Here is an 18144-nt window from a genome sequence, read left to right on the forward strand (position 1 = left end):
AATACTCGTCCAGGGTTCTGGTTCTATTTCTGCCTGAACACGGAAAATATCGATGATCGTTATAGGCAGGTACTAAGATGATCGCATACTATTATGAAGAGTAAAACAGAATCTGTTTTACTTTTTATCAGTATCTTCTCTACTCTCTACCAGTTCTTTACTTACTAAATGAATGGATACGTGGAAACCAGGCTTTATCCCAAGTGTCGCGACGGGGGCATTCACTTTGCCTTCGCGCGAACGTTGAGGGCAACCGAAGTTTTACGAACACATCCGAAACAGTCCGACATTTCCCGATCGGCATTCGGATGACACGTCGACTCGCTTCGCCAGTCGCCGGTTTAGAACGGGAGAGTTCGGTTCGTTCTGCGCGTCGCTAAAAACGCCCTTGTAAATTATTAATTTATGTTATTGTAACTTTCGAGTTTTGACATTTGACAACATAACGTTTTGTCACGAATCGATATTAAATAATTAATAACAGTTTTCGAATTTCAAATTGGCGCGGCATTCGGGAGGTGCACTTATAAACAAAGAAGCCGCCACTGACGTTTCGTCGGAATTGATCGAATTAAAGTGAAGCGAGCGCCTGTTTTAGCTGTTTCAATCACTAATAGGCCGAATACCGACGTCTGACGTATTGCCGCTTCCAGAAGGAGTCCAGAGATTACGGCGATAGCTGCCGGCCGGCAGTTCCTGTAAGTATTACCGTTCAAGTTTAGACTATTCAGTAATTAGAGCTCGGGAACTGTACTTGTCACTCGGTCGTGTGTCCGTATCGCTTCTCGCGGGCATGACGAAATCCCGGGGTATTTCTAGGAACCGACAGAGCAGCCAAACATATGGATATTATTCGGAGGGGCCTCGTTCGGACGGGTTTACCGGCGTGCGGCGCACTCTCAACTCCGGTTGGCGTGCTGAGACCGACTTGTTTGTAAACAAACTCCGTTATACGGTCGCCTAGAACATTCGTCGGGTCTCGAACCGCAAAAGTTTTTCGGGCACGCTACCATATGGTCGCGTAGGCGGGGGTGCGAAAGGGGGAGGAGAGGGGTTGAAATGTCAAAATCCCTGTACCATATGGAACGGCGCGCTGTCATCCAATCTTGTTTTCTGTTGCATCTGTAAACAAACATTGCCCCTCGATAACACAAATAATATTCTTGATTGCGATCCATGAATTAAAGATATCGATACTTTTTAGTTTAGGAGGATAATGTTTGCTGTTGACCTTCAAATCCAGACAAAAAACAACTTTCACGTTAAAACTGTTAATTATTTTTTCATTCAAACGTTAAGATTAGTATGTATTGTAAATATACAATACTATCCTGTAAATTATTTCTATGACTAAAAATTGTGTTGGTTTTAATTGCCAAATATCTCCTTGTGCTTTATATGTACATATATTTTATTTTTTACGTTTTGTAATTATTATTTGTTTCGATTTTCTTATTATTTTTAATATTTCACATATATTTATTTTTCTTTTTTTTTTTAATATTACTAATATTATTATTATTTGATGTTTTTAAGCATCATTTAATGAAAAAAAAAACACCTTTTTTGCATTAAATGATGAACTTTTAACATTAAATGGGGAATTTCCTAGCTAGTCTGGACCTGAAACAATGAACCTCGGTACATTTTAAAGGTGTGAAATAAATAAAATAAAAATATTAACACACATATTTATACACATGTGGTTGTATACCAATTTTTTTAACACAGTTTGTACCTAAATGATTTTTTTTACATAAAATCGAACTAAAATTACATAAATTTGATACTATTTATTTATTTATTTATTTAAATTAAATACATTTTTATTCGCCTCGGTCTAATGTTCAGCGCGTTTGCCTACCATGCAAAAGGTTTCGAGTGAAATTCCCGAAATTGTTGACAGGAAAAAGCAGTTAATACACTATTATAGAATATTTAATAGTTCTTATTCTAATGGGAAGTTCAACTTTAAGATAAATTTTATCTGCGAAGTAAAATTAAGTTTTCTGTATGAAAAGCAGAATATGCATATTTTTTTTTCTTCTAAACACGTTCAATTATAGTTACCGACGAAGATATTTAAAATATTCATCACAAATATCGGTTTTTCTTTATAGACATATTTTGTTTTATACAGTCAAAGATAACTCAATTGACTTGCCATTTTAATCGGGGCCTTAGGCCCAGGACTGCGCTTACAATGTTATATAACATAGATTATGGTATAAAGTAAGGTCGATTTTTATGTATGAAAATGTGTAAATTTGTCTAAAAATTTTAAGTATCTTCGTAGGTAACCTGTAATTTTATACTTTCAACATTTAATTTTTTTTAGAAAAAAAACTATAATCCCACCAAGCCACTTTCTTTATTTTAATTCATAACATATCATTATTCGAAAATAAAAACAATTTTTAAATGTGCGTTTGGAACTTAAGACACGAACATAACGTTGAATTCGGATTTTAGATAGACTTTAATAGCATATTCAATTATTAGCTTAGTATAAATTATGTAGAATGTGCTGGAAAACATACGGATGTTGGGACTAATAATAATAATTGTCATAATGTATAATATTCACTGAGCTGTATAATTAGGTGCACAGGAACTTATCAACGGAAGTAAATGAGACTTTGTCACTAACTTTATTATTTTATGAATGTGTTTAATTATTCTGTCAGTGTGCTCAGCATGCTGCATCTGTATCAGACTGTATCTTCAAATTAATTAAAAAATAATCTCTTCAGACACGTCAAAACTAAAGAAAATAACCTTCGTATCAACTTGACTTTGATTGTGACATGAGATGACAATAGAAAATTTAATTTGTCCACATTTAAGTATATATTACATAGCTATACTTCTTTTTCTTCTTCTTATGGTTCCTCTCCCCGATGGAGGTTATAAAACATCGTTGCGATTCTTACTTTATTGGCAGCTGCCCTGAACAAGGACTGAGTGCTGCAATGAAACCAGTCGCGCAAGTTCTTAAGCCGAGAGATGCGCCTTCTACCTGCACTGCGTCTTCCTTCAATCTTTCCCTGTAGAATGACTTGTAAAATTGTATATTTTTCGCCTCTCATCACATGCCCAAAGTACTCAAGTTTTCCTTTCTTTATGGTCTTCAGTACCTCTTAATCTTTTTTCATCCGTCGGAGAACATCATCGTTTCAGACTCTATCCACCCAGGAGATTTTTAATATCCTCCTTTAGCACCACATTTTAAAGGCTTCGATCTTTTTTGACGTGTTTTGGGCGAGTGTCCACGTTTCGACGCCGTAAAAAAGTACTGAGACATCGAGCATATATACTATTCAACTTAAATAATTTTTAATTCAAATGTATGGAATATTTTAACTGACCGAATCAAGAATTTATTTACTATTTTATGTTTTCCCTTATTTGCAAATGGCATAATATGTTTAATGTGCAATATATTCAAAAAATATTTTATGTAAATAAATTAATACATTTACGTATATATATTTAAGGTTGTACATAAAATAATTTTATTTAAATTCAAAACAAAAAAATACACCTACAAGACATAGACGTAGACCATTCATACTCGTATTTTCGTAAAGTAAGTGGTTTCTGAGTAGGTAACAAAAAATAGTTTATTTCATATTTATTTTTCACACAAACATACAGGGTGTTCTTTAAACCCTGTCACATCCGAAACCACAATGATCAGTATGGGCTAGAAGACATATTAACATATTTAAAAAATATATTTAGAATAAATATTTTTTTTAAAAATAAATTATTTATAAAAACAAATGGTTGCTTACTTCTGCACGGGAGAAGTGAGGGGAGCGCAGTGCAGTATCAGACTCCCCCTTCCCCCCCTCGTTTCTCCCCTGCAGAAATAACCAACCATTTGCTTTTTAAAAAATATATTATTTTTAAAAACAAATTGTTTTAAAATATTATTTTAATGTGCTAATATGTATTCTTGCTCACACTGATCATCGTGGTTTCGGGTGTGACGGGGTTTATTGAACACCTGTATAAAGGTGTTTTTCAAAGCACGGCCATAGAATAACATATATCTTATTACTTATAAGATTCATATCGTTGATAGTAGTGCTTTCCAGAGCTTATGACCTGTCATTGCTTCGTTAAAGTTACCTATCACATTATGCACTGACGATATTCCTATCATCGATCCGAGGATCTGCGCCAGTATGGAGGTACCGGAGGGATAATAATTCGCATCGGTCCCGCGGACAGTGCAGCAGTGTCAATATTCCGTTACGAGAGAAGAGAACCTCGGAGCGTTTGTTGGATTCCACACTAATTATTGTCTCGACGCTCGGCCACTCGGCGCGGCGCGGGCTGTGCCGGCTGCGGCGGGCACGGCGCACTCGCGTACTGATGGTTTGTCTTAAGCTGGCGCGTTCAGAAAACTCAAACGAACGCATTTAAAATCTCTTTAAAAAAAAACGTTGTATAAAATTTTAACCAAATATGCTACCTTTTTTTTAAAAATTCGGTGTTGGATTAGAGGGTTTTTGATAGTTAAGAAAATATTATATTAATTTACTAAAATACTTTGTTTCATTATTTTTAATTTTTCAAAACATTTTTTAAAATGTTGCATTTTACTAATTACATACAGTCCTTCCAAGAACAAGGGGCAATTTAAAATTGAATAAATGTTTTTTTTTTATAGTCAATTATTTTAGAACTAAAATGCAAAGTTGTAAAGATTGTTTTAAGTATATAAATAACAAGACTTATTGTTTATTAATAAATGTGTATACATATTTTTTCCCATATAATTTGTACTCTGCATTTTAATTACACTTTACTTATTATTATGATGAACACAAAATATTAAATAAAAAACATGCTTGTTTGAAAATAAATACTCGTAAATATGTCGTTTTTAAATGTGTTTGTTTTTTTTCAGCTTTAATCCAAAAGAGATTTTTCAAATCAGTATTCTGTACATTCAAAATGTTTTTGTGTAAGTTTTGTGATAGATAGCGCCATCACTACATAATCGACCTGTTCATGATTCGATTAAATGAAAATACCTACGTATTTATAAACCAGTGTTTTTAATAACCTAATACTCGTACATATTATTATATTTTTACTATTTAGAATCGCAGTGAAATTTAGACGAACGCAGAAGCACCCTGTCTATATTGTATTACCATACCATTAGCAACTAATAAAGCAATAGTTGTCTATGTCACGCTCATAAGCGCGTCTGAGCGCGAGAGAGACAGAGATTATTTTCATAATGCGTATGCCGTGCGATGTTATACCATGGGCTTATTCACGGATACTACACAACGCGTATGTGTAACAGGGGCGAATCGTCAAAATAAGCGATTATGCACAGCTTACCATTATATTTGACTTTTAATAATTATAATTTATAGTAACCATGTTTACGGAAAAATAAATAAAATAATTGTTTTTATTATAAATCACCGTTTACATATTTCTACTAAAAAAATCTATGAAGTTCGCCTATCGCCAGCGTTCAGCCCATTCTCACTGAACGACGAAACTAGCCGAGTACCTCAGCTTATTCTTCCATACAAAAAAGTACACTGAATTTTTCGTCTTTAACCCAAGTCGGCTTTTTTAGTACTAAAACAAACTTGCAGATTACAAATATTGGTAGAAGATTCTCTATTTGGAAACTAGTATTTCGAACATTATTTCCGAAGGACTATTTTTCTTTGATAAGATACCGTTGACATATTATGTATCATATAGGACAGGTGGCGTTCGCAGTGGCCGTTTTAGGCATTATTCATTTTAAAAGAAATCGGCCAGTGCCCAAGTCTTGACAGTACTGTCAATGACAGATCATAATGGAAATATCTGCTGAATGTCATTGTGGTATTTGTTAATAAACTTTTGTACAAGTTTAGTATTCTATTAAAATAGTGTAGAATAAAGCTACGTATATCGCGTGGTTAATAATAATTGTTGTTTGAGTTGATTTTCACAGAACCACAAAAAAAATAGCCCTTTATAATTACATTACTTACATGTTATGTAGGTACTTATATTTAGTACAAATTAATGAATATTTTTATAGATTACCTTTCTATAAAAACAAAATCTATGGGCAGTGATCAGCTGAGTATGAGATTGATACACTTTATTTTTCCGATTATCTTACCGGTTATTACTCATATTATAAACTTTTCTTTAAATACTGGAGATTTTCCTGAAGCTTGGAAAAAAGCATTTATTATACCACTTCCCAAAATTTCTTTACCAGTTTCTGTCAAAGATTACAGACCTATATCTATTCTTCCAATTTTTTCCAAAGTCATTGAACGAGTTGTATATAATCAGCTAAATAATTATCTATTGTCAAATAATCTTCTTGATCCCAATCAATCAGGTTTTCGTGCGGGCCATAGTACAACTACCGCTTTAATCAAGGTAACAGATGACATTAGATACGCAATGAATAACAAAATGATAACCTTGATAACATTACTCGACTTCAGTAGCGCTTTCAACTCTGTGGATTTCGATCTTTTGTTGGCTAGACTTAAAACACTAAATATGACACAACCGGTTATAAAATGGTTCGGATCGTATTTACGAGATAGACAACAGTGCATCAAAACACCAGATCATCAATCGGAATGGGTCGATATTGCCGCTGGAGTACCTCAAGGTGGAGTTTTATCACCATTACTATTTTCCCTGTTTATTAATCCGATTGCAGATTGTCTCAATTGTTCATATCATCTCTATGCAGATGATTTACAATTATATCTTCATTGCAGACCTGAAAACACCAGCAAAACAATAGAATCGATGTCTAAAACACTAAATTGCGTGTCAACATGGACAAAAGAGTATGGTTTACTAATAAACCCGTCTAAAACACAAATTATGTTTGCAGGTATTCAAAGATTGCTTAGTAAGCTAGACATACCTTCACTTAATCCTCTTATTGTCAATGGTACCAATATTCAGTACAGGAAATCCGTAAAAAATCTAGGAGTACTAATGGATGAACATCTCTGCTGGCGAGCTCATACTAATGAATTAAGCCGAAAAATATTTTTCAGTCTACACTCACTTAGAAGGTTGCAAAAATTCTTACCCATTAGTACTAAATGCACTCTTGTACAAGCATTACTACTACCCATTCTAGATTACGCTGATGTTTCCATGACTGATTTAAGCTGTGAGCAACTCGATAAACTTGAACGACTTCAGAATACATGCATAAGGTACATTTTTGGTCTTAGGAAATATGACCACATTTCTGATTATCGTAGGCAACTGAAATGGCTCAAAATTAGACAGCGGAGAGACTATCACTCCCTCTCACTTCTGTTCAATGTACTTCATAGTCCTAACGCTCCTATATACCTGTGTGAAAAATTTCAACGCTTATCAGTTCATGGTTTACCTCTTCGTTCTCATTCTCAAGGCACTCTCTTAATACCCATACACAATTCCTCTTTCTTCTCTAACTCATATAGTGTCCATGCGGCTCGACTGTGGAATCATCTCCCACCCACCATCAAAGATGTTACTACATTATCTCTGTTTAAATCACGTCTGAAGAAACATCTCCTTTCTCTTCCTTAATCTCTCCTCCTTTCCTTTTTCCTCTTTCCGCTTTTTTCCTTTTTCCCATTGAGTAATGGTTTTGATTTAAGGTAATTTATAAACAAATACGTTTATTTCTATTTTTATATATTTTCCACTTTTTAATCTTTTTTTTTTTTTTTTTTTTCTATTGAATATGTTCTGTAACTTGAATTATAAAAATAAAACTTTTATTTTATTGGTTGGTTGGAAGAAATTGCCATTTGGCAATAAGCCCGCCAATGTACAAATAACATTATGTACAAAAAGTTAAATAAATAAATATAAAAAAATAATAAATCCCGGCTCGCCACCGATGTGTAAGTATAGCGCACGCGCCAGCTTATAAAAATCCACCAGTACTGGACTGTTGTTTGTGTCTTGTGTTGCCGCGGCCTTTCTAGGCCATGCTCGCGAATCTCAACAGACTTTCACGACAATTCTCTCCAATTACTCTTACTTCAAGCCCCTAAGATGGATGCCTTGTGTAGATGAGCGAGCGCCATCTTAGTATCGTCTAAATCAGCGGTTCCCAATGTTTGTTGGCTATGGAACCCCAATTGAACGTAGTTATGCAGAAAGCAGCCAGCTATATAAAAGTGAAACCGAGATAATAGCACTTTTGTAAAAAGAGTGAATAATCAAGTTTACACAACAGTTGGAATGTTTTCGACAATCCGGCGCTCCCCAAACACTAGATTTGGAGATCGTGCTTTTGCCGCCGCCGGCCCCTCTGCCTGGAACCAATTGCCTTCAAACTTACGAATCATCGACAGTCCCAGTCAGTTCAGATCCTAACTAAAATCCCACTTCTTTAAACTATCATACCCTCAATTTTAAATCTGGAAATATAATGTATCACTTAAGTTTAGTTAGAATGTAAGTTTAGATATACAATTGTAAAGCGCTCTTGAGGTTATTTTTTTCGAAAATGTCGCTATATAAATCAGCCAAATATTAATATTATTATTAAATAATTAGAACATGTTTTTTTTTCAATATTACAAACAAGAATCTAATTATGTATTTGATCAGTTTTAATGATTTTTAAAGTTATTTTTTTCAAGTGTTCTAGGTGTTTTCTGCAAATTGAGAAATGCCGTTTTTGTGATCGACACCATTTTCAGAAGGTGATTGATACAGTTTTTTTGTATGAAAGCGGTCTGGTTGTTTTTAGCAGAACATAGAATTTACCTTACTGCACCCGATAACATCAATATCTCATTTTTTGGAAATTGTGGACTGGCTGCTTTCTACATAACTACGTTCAATTGATCTACCTTTTTTGGCGGAACCCCATCTCGACAATAAAAAAAAATTGACGAAAATGTTATTTTTAAGACTCATGACACCTTATTGTTTGCATGTTGTAATTTTCGACTTGAATAAAAGTACTATATTTTGAATTAAAAATCTTTACTGTACTTATTTAATGTAATTTTTTTTTTTCACAATTTTACTTATAATACGGCTAAAATTAGGTTTAACGCCCGAAAATTTAATTCGGAGATCAGGGTCCCGATTACAATATAAAGTTAACATTTATCTTCAATTTTATCTACAAAGTAAAATTAAGTTTTCTGTGTGAAAAGCAGAATATGCATTAAATTTTTTCTTCTTAACAAATTCAATTATAGGTTACCGACGAAGATATTTTCAATGTTAATGCAAATATGCTCATTTTCGTACACAGATATCGGTTTTTCTTTATAGACAGTCAAAGATAACTCTGTTAACTTCCCATTGTAATCGGGACCCTGGAGCGGCATTCAGTCTTCAGCCTAGTTCTAAATTTGTGTCGTAAGCTGAAAAGCCAGTCTCACATCGGTAAGTTGATACAAACGGAAGCAGTATGATGATAGCCTTCCAACGACTACAGGGTTTTCATCTTAAAGTCCAATACAAAAGTTATTCATGTTTGAATCAGCTGATTCGAAGGTTCAATAAATGTCCATTTATGGTTTTTTCCACATCTGAGGTTACTTGAAACTCATCATAAATCACTAACATTTATTTATTAGAGTAGATATTATTATGTTAGTCGTTTTCCAGTCAAATGAATCATCTTTGTATAATGGCGGTTTCAGATCTATCATGATCATTCCCTTATCCGCACCGATTGGTGCATAAGGCACGCACTGCGTAGGTACGTATTTTTTGTTCGATATATGTAAGACACCTTCAGGTATCAGTACAGGGTACTACGAAATATTTCGGTGTGAAAACACCTTTTTAAATAATAATATTTAAACCATTCAGGAAATCGAACCCGCAACCTCCAAAGTAAGCAAAAGTGATGACTATTAGATCACTATGCGGACATTCAGACTACGCACAGTAGATCTATAAAGTACTAACAAGAAATACTCGAGTTATTTCTTTATTTTTATCGCTTTTTTAAGGTTTTTTTAGCATGTGCAAAATCGTGAATCTCCCCCCTACTGTCAGATCTTTTCCTTATCATATTTTTAACAACTTTAATTTAAATTTGAGATATTACAGAACCAACACTGGCTTCATTTCACCAATACCAAGAATGCTTAGGCTTTACCATGAAGTGTCCAAAGACAGCTCGGAAGATGTGTTTTCACAGCAAAGAGAGTTATTATATTGAAGATAAATAATTATCTTACTTTTCGAAATATGGAATTTACCGACAGGGTAATGTCTCGTCTCTTCGAGATAAAATATATATCTTTGTATATTTTTTCTTGTATTATGTAGTTTACAATATGTGACTTATGTTGTTTTGAACATACTTTTTATATCTTAAATTAATGAACTGTTTATATACCAATCCATAAAGGTTTATTTAAAATAGTAAATATTAGTATATAACCACTTACCGACTTTTTTGTCTACCGATTTCGAGACTCACTATTGTGAAGAGTGAAAGTGTATTTTAGTATTTGCATGTTGGTGTAATGAGTGTCCCGACGAAGAGACGGATACGTCTCGAAACCGGTAGACATAAATGAGTCCGTAAGTGGTTATATACTAATATTTACAATTATTAGTTTATTTAATAACCTGTCGATTGGTTTGAATATTGAAAAAAAAGTATTGTACGAAGTTACACTAAGTAATTTAAACAAGTTTAGAGATAATGGCATTTAAAGCTTTCTAATTCATTCAACGCATTATTTCTCCCACAATTGTTTTTTTTAAGCTTTGAAAGAGTAATTCTTATTCTAGGCATAGCATAAAATTTAAAATCAACATCTTGCACCTATATTTAAAAAATATTTTAAAGATATAAAGACTGTTGACTTAATGCATTATGTCAGTAAAGCCTCGATATTAATGATTTATTTTATTGTTGCGTCGAAGTTTTATACAAAATTAAGGCTAAATAATAGGATTTGTCAATTTTGGTAAGTTTACTCTCACTATCGTCAAAATGGTAATCTATGGAGAGAGTTGAGCTAACTAACACTTTTGTAGACCATTATTATGCTAGGCTATTGAAATTTATACTCGATTTCACATTGCAGGTACATATCATAAAATTGCAGGTTTTGAATGGGGAGAGGGGTTATCTAAAGCTAACGGGTGCAGCCTAGCTTAGTGCATAAAATACAGCTTAAATAAATTATAGTAGCGCCATATCTGACTATCCAATTTTTATCTTTTAGTATGTATTATAAATGTAATAAATATAAAATCTTTTTAAGGTTAAATTTTGTTGGGATTTTGAGTTTTGAGTCACCAGATGTCAACATCTGCTATTTATTAAATTTTCTAAGAGCAACTTTTGTTTTTTTCCTCATTTTTAATCTAATGATCTTTTTATTTTGACTATAAACATTAACTTTTAATTTTGACTTTTAATTTTATCTTTTAGTTTTAACTTTTTAAATTTTAACTTCCAATTTTTACCACGCGCAAGAAAACAATTATTGTACCCAATTTCCCGTAGGGCTGAAGTTCCTCATTGTCTGCCAGGGATCGCGTATTGCTCGCTGCTACTATGCGCCATGTACCATGTACCGTGAGTCGTGAGCGCGGGCTATGGCGGATTGGCGGGTCACAGCCCTCATCCGCGTATTGAATATAATGTTCCGCGCTGAATAGACCGCGGTACAATCGACTAAGTAATCGACAAATTGAATTTCGCTCGTCGCTGTCGTGACTCCAGTAAACACTAACCACCAGTACTGCAGACGAAGACCCGACCGTTACGGCCTAATGAATGCGACTCCCTAATCAAGGCGGTTGACATTCCTTCGCGGAATTTGTATGAGCTCGCCGAGAATTCTAGAACTCTCCATTTACCTACATGCGGATCGAATACACTTACGCAATGTTCCAAATACTTCTTAAATTGAAATTTGTGCGTTTTTTCTCACTACGCCTTTCCGCTCGCCCTTCCGGTCCCGATAATTTCAAACGCCCGGGTTTGTATCAGCTGAGTTGCATTGTTTACGATACCGTGGAAGCGTGTTCCCATTAGTTCCGAGCCGTTGTAGACTTGTTCAAGCGACTAAGACGTGATGTTTAGTTTTTTGTTCGGTAAAGGGGCTGATCTTTTCTAGCGAAAGGCTGGAGAATGAGCTCGTTCGTGTCCTCGCGAGCAGTTCGCCTTGAGCGGACATGCAGTCACCGGTCACCGGTCCCGCATACTGCATACTGCAGAAGGAATGCCCGTTTCTCTGGATTCGCCTTTCGTGCGCTGGTTCCGAGTTCTGAGTTCCGACTGTTCTGAGCCCGAGCCCAGACAGAGGTCACTTCTGACACATAAATAACGTTTGACACGCGATGACTCGGTGTTGTCTTACCGACTACAAAGGGACCAATTCATTCATTAGTCGGTTTGCGGCGTTGGCAGCGGTCTTCACGTCTCTCGGGTTACTCCGATGCTCGGCCACCGGGCAGCGGTAAATTACTTACTAATAAAGTGCTTACATAATTATTCTAACCGTGAAGGAGTTAGTTATCTCAGAACATTTCGATGGCTCAGTTCCATAGAGGAAAAGAATATGTTTTTTTTTTATATAATATACATAAGAGGTAAAACAGAGTATTTAAAAATCAAACGATAATTACATAGCAATAAAATACATATTAATGAAAAACATATTAACAGTAAAAATACTTAATAAAAAAATCCCACAAAGGCATGGCGTGTTCGTGGGTATTTATTTATTATGGAAATCATACAGTAAATACAAGGTACAAAAGAACAATAAAAAAAATAAGACCAATTACAGATTTCACATTAATTTATTATGAATGCAAGAGGAGAGGGGAAAAATAATTAAATTCAAAAAAAAAAAATAAATTAAAAAGTACATAAAAGGGAGAAGGCGGCCTCGGCCTCGTGATGTAGTGGTCAGCGCATTTGCCTACCACGCAAAAGGTCTTGGGTTCGATTCCCGACACGGCAGATATGAAATATTTATTTAAAAGGGTGTTTTCTCACCAGAATATTTCACAGTCCCTGGACTGGCACCTGAAGCGTAAAACTGATCATCTTACCTGCACGCAACAAAAATGATCAAGATACGCTGCGATTGGTTTATTAATGCAGTGCCCTATGCACTATAAGGTGCGGAAAGGGAATGATAATGATGAAAAGGGAGAAGACATGGTATGGCTCCAACTATACTTTCCTCCCCTTTCTCTCTGCTTTCATGAAAATTTATATTCCTTAGTAAATTCACAACCAACAATAATTAATTAGATGCAGGTAGTAGATGTACAAATGAATAAGTAAAAATTAATACCCGTATGCAGAGACAAACCTTAAGGTGAGGAAAGTACATTCTATTGTCTTCACCTTCGGGTTATTCGCTGCATTTGAAATTAGAATGTTCTTTCCTCACCTTAAGTTTTGTCTCTGCATACGAGTATAAGAGTTGAAATTAAAAGTTAAAATTAAAAGTTTAAATTTAAATTTAAAAAGTTAAAACTAAAAGATAAAATTAAAAGTCAAAAGTTAAAAGTTAGGCAGGAGATAAATTAAAAATGTCTTTAACAGATCTGATAAAAATATAGTATTTACATTGTAATATGTCGATGTCACTAAAACTGTCATTATAGGTTATCTGTATTCTTTAAAGAGTGCTATTTTTAATATAATTAGTCATTGAGTTAGGAATGTCGAAGAGTACAGATTGACAAGTTCTAAGGACAGGGACGCGATATGAATATATGGAATGCTTCTAACAATTTCTGGGCTATTAATTAGGTTATTTACAATTTTATAGAAAAAGCTCATATCCAACATGGTACGCCGAGTTGCGAGATTTTGAACCTTATGGTATACAACTACCTTATGAATTGTATTGTATATGTACGAGTATATAAAATCAATATATTGATGCTCTTACTATAATGTGTCATTAATTTTGAAGATGTATTTAAATTGACTTAAATTTATTGGCTTATCTAAAGATTCTTTAAAGATTCTTCTCATCGTTTCTTTGAATCCCTTAAAATGTGTATGTGCATATTTATGTTTTTCCTTTTTAAAAATGTCATTATTTTATTTTTTATTTTTACAACTGAGCATGTTTTTCATTCTTTATTTTAATTCATAATTTATAATTACTTTTACAAATTTTCTTCATTTTTTTACTTTCATTTTAATTTTTAAACAACTTCTATTTATGTTTTTTTTCCTTCTCTTTTTTGTACTATAATTAATAACCTTACATATAATTACTTAATAATATAGAAACTTCACTGATCCATTAGAGTTAAGTCTAACTGTGTAACATATAAAACTATGTTACTGTACTGTATATTTCCTAAATAAAAAGAAAAAAAATAAAATACAAGTATACAAGAAATGTTTATGAATTTTCGCTCCTTTAATAAATAGACAGGTATAATATTTTTTTGTTATATAAGAAAGAGAAAAGAAAATATTTTGTAAAAGATATAAGGTACTTTTTTATTTTACAGTAATTAAAAAAAGAAATTAAAAATATAATAAAAAACCTAAAAATATTCCTTATTATTAAAGGGCAAAAAAATACATCATAGAAAAAAAGAGTTCATATATGTAGCCTTTTTCCAGGATAGTGCGTATATTTTTTAAAAGAAGAAAAATTAAATTTTAAATGGCTTAGTTAAATAGTCTGTTAACATTTTTTTTAAAGCACTGAATTTCCTCATTGTAATATTTTAATAATAATAATTTAAAGAATTATATTTCGAAGCTTTCTTCATTATCATATTAATGATAATTTATTATCGGTTACTGAATTTAGATTTTATCCCACCATACAAGTTATGTGTCCTTTGGAATTCCTTTTTGACATCAACATGAGCATGTAAGAAATTATACTCACTTTAATGAGGATGTTCAAGACGAAAAATTGGATACAAAAAATGTATTTTTATGCGCGGTAAAAATTTCTAAAATGCATTAAACAAATTAATAAAAATGACGCTACAAGTTCTTTTAAATCATTAAATTAGAGAGTTTTGTACCCACCAATCAGGACAACCCACCGAAGAGAACTAATGATGTCACGCGCGGAGTGGGTAATTAAAAAATTAGATAACTTTCAAAAATCGTAGCGATGATTATGCGATACATTAAAAAATCACTAGACTTCCTCATTGCTATAATAATCATAGAGAATCTTATAACATAGATAGCATACTTGTCAGTTGGTGATATTTTATCTGCCTTTTCATTACATAACGTGTTGCATCTTCGGTGTAAATATCTGTGGAGAAGGAAGGTACTCGTATACGTTAGAATTCCATTCACCTTTCTAATTCCACGTTACCCTACGGCTCTAGCTGTGGCTCCTACGTCACCCCCGTCACCGATAGATCACGTAAATTAGCTAATCAAAGTACATGTTCTCTTCTGCATGGACGTTAGCAGCGAATCTCGATCATCTGTTGCATGAAGGTGATCAGTCGTACGATTTCGTAACCAGTCCAGTGCCTCGATTATGATCGCTATCTTCATCTGTATATATCGAGACGGTATACTTAACTTCTATACTATCTGTATCTTAACTCGGTATGTTCTACCTACTTGTCATATCGACATCATTAATATGAAAAAAAATAGCTATTTATCTAATCTTCTAAGAGCAACTTTTGTTTTTATGCCTTTAATGTCCAGAATTTGTAGATTAGTCAATTCGACGCACATCTTGAAATTCTTCGGGTTGGATCCTCCTTGGTGGGATGAAGAAGGATCGGCATGGCTTAGCTCGACGCCTCGTATATTGATCGTGTACTTAAATATGTTGCCCTTGTTTGTCTTTGCCATATGGTTTTATGTTCTTTTTGTTCAGTTTCTTGTACTTAAATTGTTTCTTTATCTGAAAATGGTCTGATAAAATTATCGGCGTCTATAATACCTAATTATTTTCGATTATAGACTAAGGCAGAGCAGAGCTCGTGAGTTGTGAAAGGTCTGCCTGTCGGAATATTGTATTGTGCTATCTCCGCTCTCTTCTCTCGCTGCCTGCTGTATGTGTGGTCTCCGCACTTCTTACTGTATTATCTCCTCTCTCTACCTCCACACCGGCGTTTCTCAAACTTTCGCGAGAAAACTTAATATGTTGTCATAACCTCGGAGGAATAAAACGCCACCCGTCTATATTATATGATTCAATCACGAAGTTAGCTACATATTGCGGCAATACAACGGGCCGATGGTACTCAGGTCGAGAATTGCTAGCGCAAGCCGAAACCGTTCGTTACAAGTTTGCTGTTAATCCAAAAAGTTGGAACGCTATTGTTCTAGGCAATTGAGCGAAAGGGCACCTCTATAAGCGAGAGCGAATTATTATTCTGAGGTTATAACCCAGCTCCGAGTTTAAGTTCGTACGTTTTAAAAGCCACACGATTTTTAAGGAGTACAAACACGTTGCACACATTTAACGTAAGGATTACATTTATGTCGGCCTCGCGGTGTAATGGTCAGCGCGTTCGCCTACCATGCAAGAGGTCTCGAATTCGATTTCCGACGTGGTTGATATGAAATATTTATTTAAAAGGGTGTTTTCACACTCGAATATTTCATAGTCCCTTGACTGGTACTTAAAGCGTAAGACTGATCATCTTACTTTTATGTAACAAAAATGATCAAGATTATCTGCGTTTGGTGTACCAATGCCGTGCACTACTAGGTGCGGGAAGGTGATGATGATGATCACATTGTTCTCATGTGTTGTGGAGTAGTGTGTGGCGGAACCATCTGTCGCGTACAGCTTACATGGATATTGTATGGACAGAATTACATTGCTCTCGTGTGTTGTGTTGAGGCGCCGCGCCTTTATGCGCGAACTGAAGTTAAAATCATTGCGCTCCATCTAATACTACTATATGAAACTGCGTAAAGGTAGGGTTACATTTCTAGGATTTCTATATATTATAATATTTTCAAAGCCTGCCTTATCTGTACCAAATATGTAGAGGCCACTGTATTGTTACTTAAACGGTGTGATCATTTATAATATAAATGAAAACAAGACAATAATTATGCTTCAAGCGCCACTCCAAGGGTTTTAATATAATCAATTCTAATGAGAATGATTTCTGCCATTAATGGTTAAAAATGCCCCGCTAAGTAGCGTCCAAAGTTAAAAGATTTTTAGAAGTTTTTATCATTCTCACTACTTTGAAAAACTACTTACTAGACAAAGTCTCAAAAAAAAAACCTTATTTTATTATATTTATTTATTTATGCTTTATTAAGTAAGTTCATAACATCTTAAGAACTAATATAAACGTTTAATAATATTACTTAATTAATTTTTTTATCAAAATTTCTCAATAACATCTTTTTTCGAATAATTTTAAATATTTTAATTTTTCCTATTTCCTTTATTTCTTCAGGTAACTCATTGTACAGCTTCAATCCCCTGTACAATGAGTTTTGAGATTCTATTTTTCTCCTCATTGGTACTCTTATCTTTTTTTTACCCCTTGTTTCATACGTATGATATTGTTGGTTAAATTTTATTATTGTTTTTATTTTATTCATCCCCTTAATTATTTTATGTATAAAAATTGCTACATTATATTTAATTTGTTGCTTTACTGTGAGCAAGCCAATTTCTTTGTGTATTATTTCTACATTAAAATAGATATTTCTTTTGAGTATAGTCCTCATCGCCTTATTTTAAAGAATTTGTATATTTTTAATTTCTCCTTCATTACATAAAAAAAGAATGGAAGAACAGTAACTTATGTGTGGACATATTATTATCACGTATAAAATTGCTTTGAATTATGATCTCACAAGGAGTCGATCCCGGAATCCCCGTGTGTGAGGCACATGTCTTTTTACTACAAGGGGACATTGTAGACGTTCTCTTATTTTGTAAAAAAAATCAGTGTTCCGCGGAACACAGTTTGGGAATGCTACTCTACACTAGGTCTCCGAGCATGGTCAGGCGGGGCTGGAGGGAAGGGGGGGGCGGGGGTACGGAGGAATGCAGCCCTCCCGCCTCCCCTACCCGCGCCCCTCGCTCCCGGGCCCCCCAGCGGCATTCTTTGCTTCCGCAAAGGAAGTAATTTTCGTGATTTTATGAAAGTGCATAAGAACTGTGTTATTTGCAGACGTAC

The 18144-nt window shown here is 34.1% G+C and overlaps 1 protein-coding gene across 1 annotated transcript in view; it reads left to right on the forward strand.

The window, feature by feature from the left end:
* Positions 1-328: 328 nt before the first annotated feature.
* The window catches only part of mtgo (miles to go), a 224049-nt gene continuing 206233 nt past the window's right edge, over positions 329-18144 (forward strand). The window contains exon 1 of the mRNA XM_088226689.1: positions 329-698. The gene's annotated coding sequence lies outside the window, so the exon portion shown is untranslated. The remainder of the gene's footprint in view (positions 699-18144) is intronic.

Source organism: Micrasema longulum, unplaced genomic scaffold, assembly GCF_059751315.1.
Source record: "Micrasema longulum isolate JH-2025_06_02 unplaced genomic scaffold, ASM5975131v1 h1tg000461l, whole genome shotgun sequence".
In the NCBI taxonomy this organism is placed as follows: Eukaryota; Metazoa; Arthropoda; class Insecta; order Trichoptera; family Brachycentridae; genus Micrasema; species Micrasema longulum.